Source organism: Chiloscyllium punctatum, chromosome 5 (assembly GCF_047496795.1).
Source record: "Chiloscyllium punctatum isolate Juve2018m chromosome 5, sChiPun1.3, whole genome shotgun sequence".
NCBI classification, from domain to species: Eukaryota; Metazoa; Chordata; class Chondrichthyes; order Orectolobiformes; family Hemiscylliidae; genus Chiloscyllium; species Chiloscyllium punctatum.
Window position 1 is genome coordinate 117639995 of NC_092743.1, and position 12368 is coordinate 117652362.

The window sequence follows — 12368 nt, forward strand, 5'->3', positions numbered from 1 at the left end:
CTTTTGCCCGAAATGTTGATTTTCCTGCTCCTCAGATGCTGCTTGACCTGCTGCGTTTTTCCAGCACCACTCTGACCTAAACAGCCTTGAGATGCAGCCTAGTCCAATGTGTAAGATGGGTGTATATGCATGCATGCAAATTGTCCTTACTGCAGCACTTTTAATGCAAGTTGCTGGTGAGCCCTGTAATGTAAGTCTGTGCTTCCTGAGCATCCTGTTAGTTCACAGTAGAAATGCTGGAATGGTTATGATGAGGTGCTAATGTTCAATAAAAGGACGGGTGTGTTTGGCTGGTGGCTGAGATGTTGGCCAGTGTCTAATGTGGAGATCAAGGTTTGTTAGAGTTGGGACATCATGTTGAGATTGTACAGGACATTGGTGAGCCCACCTTTGGAGTACTTTTTGTTGCCCTGCTACAGGAAAGACAAATGGGAGGGGGCACAGAAAAGATTTACCAGGATGGTGCCAGGACTAGAGGGTTTGACTTATGAGGAGAGGTTGGATAGACTGGACTTTTTCACTGCAGCATACAAGGTTGAGGGATGACCTAATGAAGGCTTATAAAATCATGAGGGCCACAGATAAGGTGAATATCAAAGGTCGTTTCCCTAGGTGGGGGCATGTTTTTAAGGTGAGAGGAAAAAGATTTAAAGGGGACCTTAAGGGCAATGTTTTCACACAGAGGGTGGTTTGTATGTAGAATAAACTGCCAGAGGAAGTAGTGAATGCAGGTAGAGTTACAATATTTAAAACATTTGTGCATGCATGTGAAAAATTTTGAGGGAATTGGACCAATTGCAGGCAAATGGGACTAGTTTAACTTGGGAAACTTGGTCACAAAGATAAGTTGGACCAAAGGGTCTCTTTCCATGCTGTGTGACTATTATCCAACTTGTTTGGTAAGATGGAAGGCCAAATATCAATGATGCAGGTTATGGCGTTAAGAATATGTTTAACAAGCATTAATTCCCTCAATTAGCATCTCTCCACTACCTGGCGAGAATCTCACCACTAAAACAAATACAAAATATACATGGGCGGCACGGTGGCACAGTGGTTAGCACTGCTGCCTCACAGCGCCAGAGACCCGAGTTCAATCCCGCCTCAGGTGACTCTCTGTGTGGAGTTTGCACATTCTCCCCATGTCTGCGTGGGTTTCCTCTGAGTGCTCTGGTTTCCTCCCACAATCCAAAAATATGCAGGTTAGATGAATTGGCCAGGCTAAATTGTCCCTAGTGTTAGGTGAAGGAGTAAATGTCGGGGAATGGGTCTGGGTGGGTTATGCTTCGGCAGGTCGGTGTGGACTTGTTGGGCTGAAGGGCCTGTTTCCACACTGTAAATAATCTAATCTAAAAATTGTGGATGCTGGAAATTTGAAACAAAAATAGAGTGTGTTGGAGAAACACTGCAGGTCTGGCAACATCATTTGAGAGAAAAACTGAGTTATTTCAAGTCCAATATCCATTCTGCTGTGTTTCCCAGCACTCTCTGTTTTTGTTTGAGAACCTCACCATGTCATTTGTGAAAAGTATAAAAGACCTTGAGGGATCATATCACAACCAAGACTGACCTTGGGATGGCACAGTGGCTAAATGGTTAGCACTGCTGCCTCACAGCACCAGGGACGTGTGTTTGATTCCACCCTTGGGTGGCTGTCTAAGTGGATTTCCTCTGGGCACTCCAGTTTCCTCCCACATTTCAAAGATATATAGGTTACATGGATGCCCCCTGACACATTAACAGCACAAAAGTGGAGAGTGTCAAACTCCTGGGAGTGGTCATCTACAACAAGCTTTCTTGCACTCTTCATGTGGATGCACTGGTTCCAAAGGCCCAACAATGTCTCTTCTTCCTCAGGCAGCAGAGGAAATTTGGCATGATAGCAAATACCCTTGCCAATTCTTATAGGTGCACCATCGAGAGCATTCTGTTTGGATGTTTCACTACCTGGTATGGCAACCGTACCATTCAAGATTGGAGACAGTTACAGAGAGTGGTGAACTTGGCCTGGACAATTACAAAGGCCAACCTCTCATCTATGGAATCCATGTATCAGGCCCAATGTCAAGGAAAGGCCGCCAGCATTCTTAAAGATCCATCTACAACCTCTACCATTGAGGAGAAGGTAGAGAAGCCTGAACTCACACACCAGCCAGTTTCATAACAGTTTACACCCTACTGTTGTTAGAATACTGTATGGACTCACAAACTCTTAACATTCGCCTGTATCTGTGTTTTTGTTTTTGCCACTGTTTACCTATTTACTATCTATGCTACTTAACAATATGATCTGTCTGCATTGCTAGCAAGACAAAGCTTTTCACTGTGCCTCAGTACATGTGACAATAAATTCAATTCAATTGCCCATAGTATCCAGGGATGTGAAGGCTAGATGGATTATCCATGGTAAATGTAAGGTTACAGGGATAGGGTAGGGGGGTTTGTTTGGGTGGGATGCTCTTCAGAGGGTGGTGTTGGCTCGATGGGCCGAATGGCCTAACTTCCACATGTAGGGATTCTATGATTCTTCTACTCTATTATCTTGCTGAATTTGTCACCTGATGCTGCCACATATCTCACCATAGCCCATGCTACTCAGACTCTTATAGGATGCCTGCCGCTGTTTGAACCACATGGATTTGGTTTCCACACATTCACTCAATAGGTAAATTTGCTTTATGTGTTTATATTCACTTAATAAACTGCCACAATCATTCAATAACCAAAGAAGTAAAGCAATGATCTAAACACATGTGCTGCCTCCATCTTGTCCTATCACTTTCACCAATAAAGTAAATAATCATATGGCCACACCATGTGACTGCAAAGATTGAGATCAAATGCTCAGTCACGAGGTCATACTCATTCTTCTAATTTCCTAATCAGATACCACATCTGGATTTCCAATCACCCTCATGTAGCTAATAGCTAATGTCTTAGTTAAAGAGTTAAATGAAGAGTTAAATATATGTTAATCTATGCCTGTTTCCTCTTTGGAAAACATATTAATGTTCCCTCGCTCGTAAATATTGGGCCAAGAAACAGAAACGTTTCTTCAGCAATTTGAAGCAGCTGTAGGAGACTACACAAAGATTATTCAGGGAGGGTCAGGTTGGGAGCTTGAGTTGGATTGGTCAATCTCATCCTGCTGGGAGGCCCATGGGTCAATGACCCTAAACTTGTGAAGCAGCAGTTTCTCTTTAATTTACAGACAAAACGAGAGATCTTCAGTGACATATTCCAAAGTTATAACCCGTTATGAATGGCAGACAATAGCTAATGCATGTCTGAGTAATTGAACACAGCACAGCCGTTAATTCTGAGAGTTTTGCATGCTGTCCCCAGCAACATAAGATACAGCATTATTTCAGGTTAGAATGTAAGGCCTGAATGCGATAAATGTATTTTGACATTCTTTGCAATTAACTCGCAGGATTTATCCAAGCACCTGGGTGTTTCCAGGCTTTTGTCCAAGGAGTCTGGAGAACTTAGTTCTCCTGATTAAATCACAGAGCTGTTACAGTGCTGAAGAAGGCCACTTGGCCCATCATTATGTACTGACACTCAGAACGAGCTAGTCACTTATTCCATTCTCTCGCCTTTTCCCCCTGATTCTGTACATTTTTTACTTTTCAGATAACATTCTAACTCCCTTTAAAATATTTCAATCAAACCTGACTCCACACTCTCAGGCAGGATATTGTTGGTAATAAGGTGCTTTGGTTTCACAAGTTAAAGTTTATGCTTTAATTTATGCACAGAATATAATACATTATTGTATAATCTAATAAATCCCAACCAGACTGGACAAGTTGACCCTGCACTTTATTCAGGTCAGTATTGGAAGTCATGGTTTAGAACTTTTGGTCAGCAAACCTAGCCATTTTAATTCCACAGGTACACATATTGTACAGCAGGTTTGCCACCCAAAACAACTAGCCCAGTGGACAGGCTTGGCTACCTGTCAGGTACAGAGCACTCCAGGATCAGGTAACCTTCTTGCATGTTAGATGTAACAATCACAGGAGTGGGTGGTGAGGATTTGAAAATCAAAAGATGGCGATCGGATGGGGATTTGGGGGGCACTTTGGGGGGAACATATCGTGGATAATGGGGTCAATGATTAAAGGAGACAGTTGATGATCAACTGGGAGCAGTTTGGTAATGGAGTCAGTATCAGATGTGTCACTGTGGACATGAGGATCAGTGTTTCCAAGCGAGCTTGTTAGGCCTGGATGTAACTCAAGTGCTTCCTCTGACTCACAAGCAGTTCTGTGAAAGAGCTTACTGAAGGGATTTAATCTTTCTCACCTCTGAGAAACTGGGGCTACTGTTGTTACAAATGGGAAACAAATTAAATTGTTGTAAGCAGCCTCCTTAAAAGGTTTAAATGAGGACCTTGTCACCTGAGAACACATTAGTCTTATCCATCCCATCCTTCCCTGTCTTCATTAATACCAGAAATAGGCTAGTTCAAGGCCATTTGTGTTCCCATTTAAATTACCCATATGGCCCAAACCCATCAATTTCTGAGGGTTAAAATCACCCCTATTGACTCTGTAAACCAGTAAACCTGTGCCTGATATTGTAGCTTTATCTCTTGATGTTTATGGCCTTTGAATTCATTACAACTGAATTCCTCAGGCTGCATTGCTTAGGATGCCCAGTGCCTGCTTCCTTCAACCCAGTGTTCAACAGTGTATCGCTGTATACTTACTTTGGCAGAGCTCTGTGTGGATTGAGAGTCATCAATCATTTGCAGTTGGACAAGTTGATTAAGGGGAATTTGTTTGCTCAGTGGAAGACTGACTGACGATTGCACTAATGACTTTTTATATTGTCACTTACTTGGAAAATATAACACAATGTAATCAAAAATAAATGTGCAACCATCTCCTATTAAGAATTCAATCAATAAAAGCACAGATCCTTTTGGGTCATGACATAACCTTTTTACCTTCAACATCTTCTTCAGCTGCAAATGTCTCTTAATGAGGAAACGATTCAGGAAATGCTTTTTTTCTCTTTTTGGAGTATTACATACATGAGGTTGAATCTGCTTACTGTTGATAAAAATTTGAAATATATACATACGTGGCCTAGTTTGCTGGATCCTCTGGCATTCATCTCAAGCAGGATTTTACATTTCGCCAGGGTTCTCACCTCCCCTAGCAAAATAAAAGGTCCAAGATAAGCCTGGTCCTACCTAGCAGTTTCCTCACACCTATTTAATGCTCAGAAGGGCATTAATTGGCTGAGGGCAGAATTTCTATCCCTATCTAAAGAGGCAATCCCACCACGGAAAGCTTCTTGGTTTGAACAACACTATTCAGGTTTGGGGTGGGAAGTATAGCATCAATTCCCTAACAGAGATCTTCACGGGAGCAAGGCAAGTGGAAGGGTTTCTCCAAAGGGGCTGATAAAGAGGCCCATATGGGGATAGGTAGTCGCTGAGGTGCACAAACCAGGAGGGAGGAGTACCAATGTTTTGAGGGGAGGCCAGAATCGAGGTGAGGAGAGAGGATCTTGAAGGCCCTAGGGAGCCACAAGGAACGACCTCAAACCCCTTTCTTGCCTGAGGAATGAGACATAGTGGGCACCTAATTTGACACTGGCATCTGCCAGCCCTGGAAAAAAAACTGGTGGAGCAGGAAGAGGCCATTAAGTGTGCGTTATTTTGTCACATGATGGTGTCTATTTGTTCAAGGGTAAGTGGTTATCTGATGCCTCATCGCCAGTGCTGCTGAGTCATGCGCTGCTGCCTCTGATTGGCTCTGACTGTTCTCAGCGCTGGTGAGATCTGCTTTTGGGGTCCTTGACTGTGGAAAATGCCACTGCCCATAAAAGTGCCTGACAGGCACTTAATTTGGCCTTCTAAAAGTAGGTGACACAAGGCTCTGTATCTGATGGACAAGACCGCTCTTGCCTATATTAAATTTCACCCTTTAAGTTTATTGAATTACTGAATTCCCTGTGTTTTTGGATTAGATTACTTATAGTGTGGAAACAGGCCCTTCAGCCCAACAAGTCCACACCGCACCGCCGAAGCGCAACCCACCCATACCCCTAACCTAACACTATGGCAATTTAGCATGGCCAATTCACCTGACCTGCACATCTTTGGACTGTGGGAGGAAACCGGAGCACCCGGAGGAAATCCACGCAGACACAGGGAGAATGTGCAAACTCCACACAGTCAGTCGCCTGAGGTGGGAATTGAACCCGGGTCTCTGGCGCTGTGAGGCAGCAGTGCTAACCACTGTGCCACCGTGCCACCCACAGTGGCACAGTGTTCTGATGAATGGTCACTGACTGAAATTTTAAAATTCTTTCTCCCTCCACAGATATCACTGACCTGCTGAGAATTTCCAGAATTTTCTGTTTTCCTTCATATTTGCAGCATTCATACTATTTTGCTTTAATCTTGAACGCTCAGAGTATGGTTAAGTGCCAGGTAGTTTTCGCCAGGAGATTCACCAAGTTCTGGAGCAATTACCAGGATATGTATTGAACATGGCTTTACTGGCAGTAGTTCAAAAGGGAGCTGGGCAAGTTCCTTTCACTAAACATGTGGTGTAATCGCAGTGCAAGAAGCATTAGATTTTTTATATCTTTATTTTCTGATTTATAAATTACATTTCTATGTGTCAATGTTATGAAAGCCAATAGTATTTCATGCCAAGATGTGGCAGTTCTCAGACATGTGGCAGTTTGCAAATTTCTTAGAACGGTTTATCTTATTTACAAGCATGAAGAAAATTCTTAAATTAGAACTTATCACACGCCAGATGGCTGTTTGGATGAAAGGATCCAATCAAAACTTTTCCAGAATGCTGAATGTGCTTGTTGTTTAAGTAATATAATAATGACTTGTGTAAGAACAGGAATGAATAAAGTTCAGAGTGAATATACTACATTTGATAATGGCTGATGAGTGTTCATCAAAACAGATTCCCTACTTATCCATAACCCTGTCAAGTTGCACTATTAGAAGTCAACTCCTGGAATCTAGAACACTCAAGCTGTAAAGTTTTATAAACACAGCTTTTGTAACTTTATCCTGCAGAAAGAAACATGCTGCATTATTAAGGAGACGTAAATTAACAGCTAACCTCCGCCTCTGTCTGGACCACAAAAATGGTAAAAGCTAAATTGGAAAAAGATTCCAAAGAAAGATGATTTTGAGATAAAGCTGAAGTTGGCTTTATTTAAGTCAGTCTCTCAGTCTTTCATGTCACAAGCTCAGTTTAATTATGTTTGAGTGATGTTTGTGTCAGGTATAATTTTGGTCATAGATCTGCAATATAAGAACTGATGTGTTAATGTGCAAGTTCAGAGTTAGGCCAGATGATGATAAAGGAAAGCATATTGACAGGAAATGTTGTGAAAATTGGAGAAGCAATCGCTTGCTTTCTGTGTGGGTTGTTGATGTAATTGTCTTCAAAGCTGGAGAATAAAGAGAAAAGATTTTGCCTGTTGATTGTTGACTTTATTTCAACCATGGAACATGCTAAGATAAAAACCTCCCCGGGGACTCTGCCAGCTCTGTTGGTGTTGGTAATCACTGAAACGCCTTTTAGTTATAGATATTTAAGTGTATTCTGTATCCTTGTTTCTCTCAGAAGTTCTTCCAAGTGTTGTTCAATCTGGAGGAGCATAGATCACCTGGCAACAACCCAGACAAATTTTAAGAACTTTTAGCCCAATCAGTTCTTCAAGTATCTTTCTCTAGGGGCATCTGGAGGAAGTGTTTAGTTTGAGAAAACTGTCCTACTGCCTGTTGTGATATTGCTGTGTGGTGCATGTAGTTGAATATATGATTAATATCCAGCTGAGGATGCAAATTGTTCGATATTCATCCTAGAACATAGAACATAGAAAAATACAGTGCAGTACAGGCCCGTCAGCCCTCAATGTTGCACCGACCGAAGACTACCTAACCTACACTAGCCCGATAACCTCCATATGCTTGTCCAATGCCCGCTTAAATGATCATAAAGAGGGAGAGTCCACCACTGCTACTGGCAGGGCATTCCATGAACTCACAACCCGCTGAGTAAAACATCTACCCCTAACATCTGTCCTATACCTACCACCCCTTAATTTAAAGCTGTGTCCCCTAGTAACAGCTGACTCCATACGCAGAAAAAGGTTCTCACTGTCAACCCTATCTAAACCCCTAATCATCTTGTACACCTCTATCAAATCTCCCCTAATCCTTCTTTTCTCCACCGAGAAAAGTCCCAGGTGCCTCAGCCTTTCCTCATATGATCTTCCTACCATAGCAGGCAACATCCTGGTAAACCTCCTCTGCACTCGTTCCAATGCCTCCACATCCTTCCTGTAGTATGGCGACCAAAACTGCACACAATACTCCAGATGAGGCCGCACCAGAGTCTTATACAACTGCAACATGACCTCAGGAACTCAATTCCTCTACCAATAAAGCCCAGTACACCATATGCCTTCTTCACAGCACTATTTACCTGGGTGGCAACTTTCAAAGATCTGTGTACATGGACACCAAGATCCCTCTGCTCATCCACACTACCAAGTAGTCTACCATTAGCCCAGTAATCCATCTTCTTGTTACTTCTACCAAAGTGAATGACTTCACACTTAGCTACATTGAATTCCATTTGCCACCTTACTGCCCAGCTCTGCAACTTATCTATATCGCGCTGTAACCTGCCACATCCTTCTTCGCTTTCCACAACTCCACCGACTTTCGTGTCATCCGCAAACTTGCTCACCCAGCCTTCAAGCCCCTCCTCCAGGTCATTTGCAAAAATGACAAACAGCAATGGTCCCAAAACAGATCCTTGTGGAACACCACTAGTAACTGCGCTCCAAGATGAACCTATACCATCAACTACTACCCTCTGTCTCCTTCCAGCCAGCCAATTCCTAATCCAAACCTCTAATGCACACTCAATGCCATACCTCCGTAGTTTTTGCATTAGCCTGCCATGGGGTACCTTATCGAACGCCTTGCTAAAATCCATATACACCACATCTACTGCTTTACCCTCGTCCACCTCCTTGGTCACCTTCTCAAAGAATTCAATAAGGTTTGTGAGGCACGACCTGCCCTTCACAAAACCATGCTGACTATCCTTGATCAATTATTCCTATCCAGATGTTCATAAATCCTATCCCTTACAATTCTCTCTAAGACTTTGCCCACAACAGAAGTGAGACTCAATGGCCTATAGTTACTCGGGCTATCCCTGCACCCCTTCTTGAACAAGGGGACCACATTCGCTATCCTCCAGTCTTCTGGCACTATTCCCGAAGACAACGACGACATAAAAATCAAGGCCAATGGCTCCACTATCTCCTCCCTAGCTTCCCAGAGGATCCTAGGATAAATGCCATCAGGCCCAGGGGACTTATCTATTTTCATCCTTTCCAGTATTCCCCAGACCTCTTCCCTACGTACCTCAAGGCCATCCATTCTAATCACTTTTGACTCAATATTCACATCAGCAACAGTGTCCTGTTCCTGAGTGAATACTGACGAAAAGGATAGGAAGAAATGTAAACTAACATGTGAAGTTGTAGTAAGGTCAGCAGTTAGTACATGTATGAAGAATTCTCCTGGAATCCTGTTATTATTTAATTTAAAAATACCCTTCACATAGATTATTGATCATTGTCTCAGCGTCTGATACTGTGGTATGATGTAAAACACAGCATGGACTCATCAAGAACCAGCCTGCTGTAATAACTGAAAAGGCTAAAAACACTCAGCATGTGTAATATCTAAATCTTTAAATTAAATAGTAATGCTGAGGGATCAGGCTTGGGAAGATTCTATAAATTAAGAAGTCAAGTCCAGGCAGCAAGGTAGCAATAGGGAAATGGTGATCACCACATGATTGGAAGAGACACAAGAGTATCGGAAGCTGAGGGGTGACCTTATAGAGGTTTATAAAATCATGAGGAACATAGTTAGGGTGAATGGCCACAGACATTTCCCCAGAGTGGGGGAGTCCAAAACTAGAAGGCAAAGGTTTAAGGTGAGAGACGAAAGATTTAAAAGGGACCTTTTTTATACAGAGGGTGGTGAGTGTATGGAATGACCTGCCAGAGGAAGTGGTGGAGGCTGGTACAATTACAACATTTAAAAGGCATCTGGATGGGTATATGAATAGGAAGGGTTTAGAGAATATGGGCCAAATGCTGGCAAATGGGACTAGATTTAGTTAGGATATCTGATCGGCATGGATGATTTGGATTGAAGGGGCTGTTTCTGTGTTGTATGTCTCTATGACTCTATGATTAAATGGATATTCTTACTTCTGACCTTATAATGGAGAAGAAGGTTTTGATGAAGCAAATGAAATTGGATGGGCAGTGATATCCTAGGACTGAGATTAATGGCCTCAAACAACAACAACAACAATATTACTTTGTGCCAGACATAAGTCAAACCAGTAGAGAGTTCCATTCTGATTCACATTGACTCCAGTTTTGTTAAGATTCCTTGATACCACCCTCTGTCAATTGCTGCCTTGATGTCAATGGCAGTCACTTTCAGCTCACTTCTGTAGTTCTGCTCTTCCTTCCTTGATTCAACCAAGATCAAACCCAGCACCAAGCTCATACTCTACAGTACAGCCAAGGTCCTCACCCTCCTGTATGCATCAGAAACATTTACCATGTCCAGCAGACCCCTCACATCCCTGAAGACTTATCACTAATGCTGCCTTGGCAAAATCCTGCAAATCTACTGCCAAATAGACATAGCAACATGAGTGTCATCTCCAAGGCTGATACCCCTGTATTGAGGTACCATCTGCGATGGGTGGGCTACATTGTCCACATGTCTGACAGAAGACACATTCTACTTGGAGTTCTGTGATGGTAAGCAGTCAGTGAGAGGGCAGAGGAAATGCTACAAGGACATCCTGAAAGTCTCCCTAAACAAATTCTGATCAATTCATGCCTCTGCTGAGTTCAGGATTGGACAGGATATTGAGAGCTGAGACCTAATGTTCTCATAGCCAAATAGAAATGTACTCTGCGCTGGCTTTACGTGCCCATTTTATATCAGAGGCGCACCACTTGGCCTGAGGAGCATCCACCCCTTGGTGCTGAGTAGAAAATCTTACAAGCTGCCTTCAAGCTGGGAACTGGTCTTTACCTGGGCAGAAAGGGTTGACAGACTGAATGAAAGAATACTCTCTTACCATTGTACTGTCTCATTAGATTGTGTTTGGCCTGAGCAAAGGGGAAGTAAACTTTTTACATTGGTATCAACAGCAAATGGAATTTTCTGACTAAACAGCATATTTAATTACCACCTGTTTGTTGCCTGAAAACAAGCTGAAGTTTCAGGTGGGAGAACCTCTGACATGCTTGGTACAGCCTTTAGCAAGGCCTAGAAATTGTGGAACATAATACCTTTCTATTTTGGGTTTGAATATGCAAATTGAATGCTTGCATAGTTGTGAGACTGCATTTGCAGTTTGGAGACATTAATATGTCACACAAACTAAGCCTATTTGTACCAAGCTAAGATCAGCCCTATCTGAGATTCTCCAAGAGACGATGGAAGGCTGCTCCAGAAAAGATCTTCCTGCCTTTAATGAACTACAGTAGCTCATGCTGCCCATTGATTGGCAGCCCCGAGACTACCTTCTCACTTTTGATCAATCCCAATTTACAGAGTAGCTGAGCATGAGTACTGATACATGTTCCAGCCTTCCACAACCAGTGAGTAACATGCAGCAAAGCTACAGCTTAGTCATCACATCATTTTGAAGGCAGGCCAAAATCTTGTCAGCATATCCTGTTTTCTAATGCCAACTTCATGACAGTAGCATAGCCATTCCACAACGTTTGTGCCAAATCGGGCAGAAATTGAAAACCCTCCTCCAATCCTACAGGAATCTGGCTTGCCATATGCTTGGTGTGACTTCAAAGGATTAAAAGAAAGTTTAAAACCTCATTCACAGACACAATCCAGGTAGCACTTTGGCCCAATGTCAGGGAGCACTATCTCAGTTGTATTTCTGAGTAAAAGTCAACCTCAGGTTGTGTCAAACCATTTATGAAGTAACCTTCATGACCATCTAAATCATGTGATGACACAGCATCCAACGTACAAAATCCCATCATTTATGTAATGCATGCTTTTGTAAACCCTACCTCCACCTCAGTGAAACTGGATGTTGCAAAATGGAGCAGGAGTCAAGCTTCCTCTAGTTTCAGCTTGTTCATGACATTGTGTGGTATTCCTGTGGAACCATAAGGAGGAGTTTAAACTCCAATTCCACAGTATCACTTCAACTCCCCCACCCAGAACATATCATCAAACCATGGGTGAGGCAAGCAGCCTAATTTACCAAAAGCTTTAAACA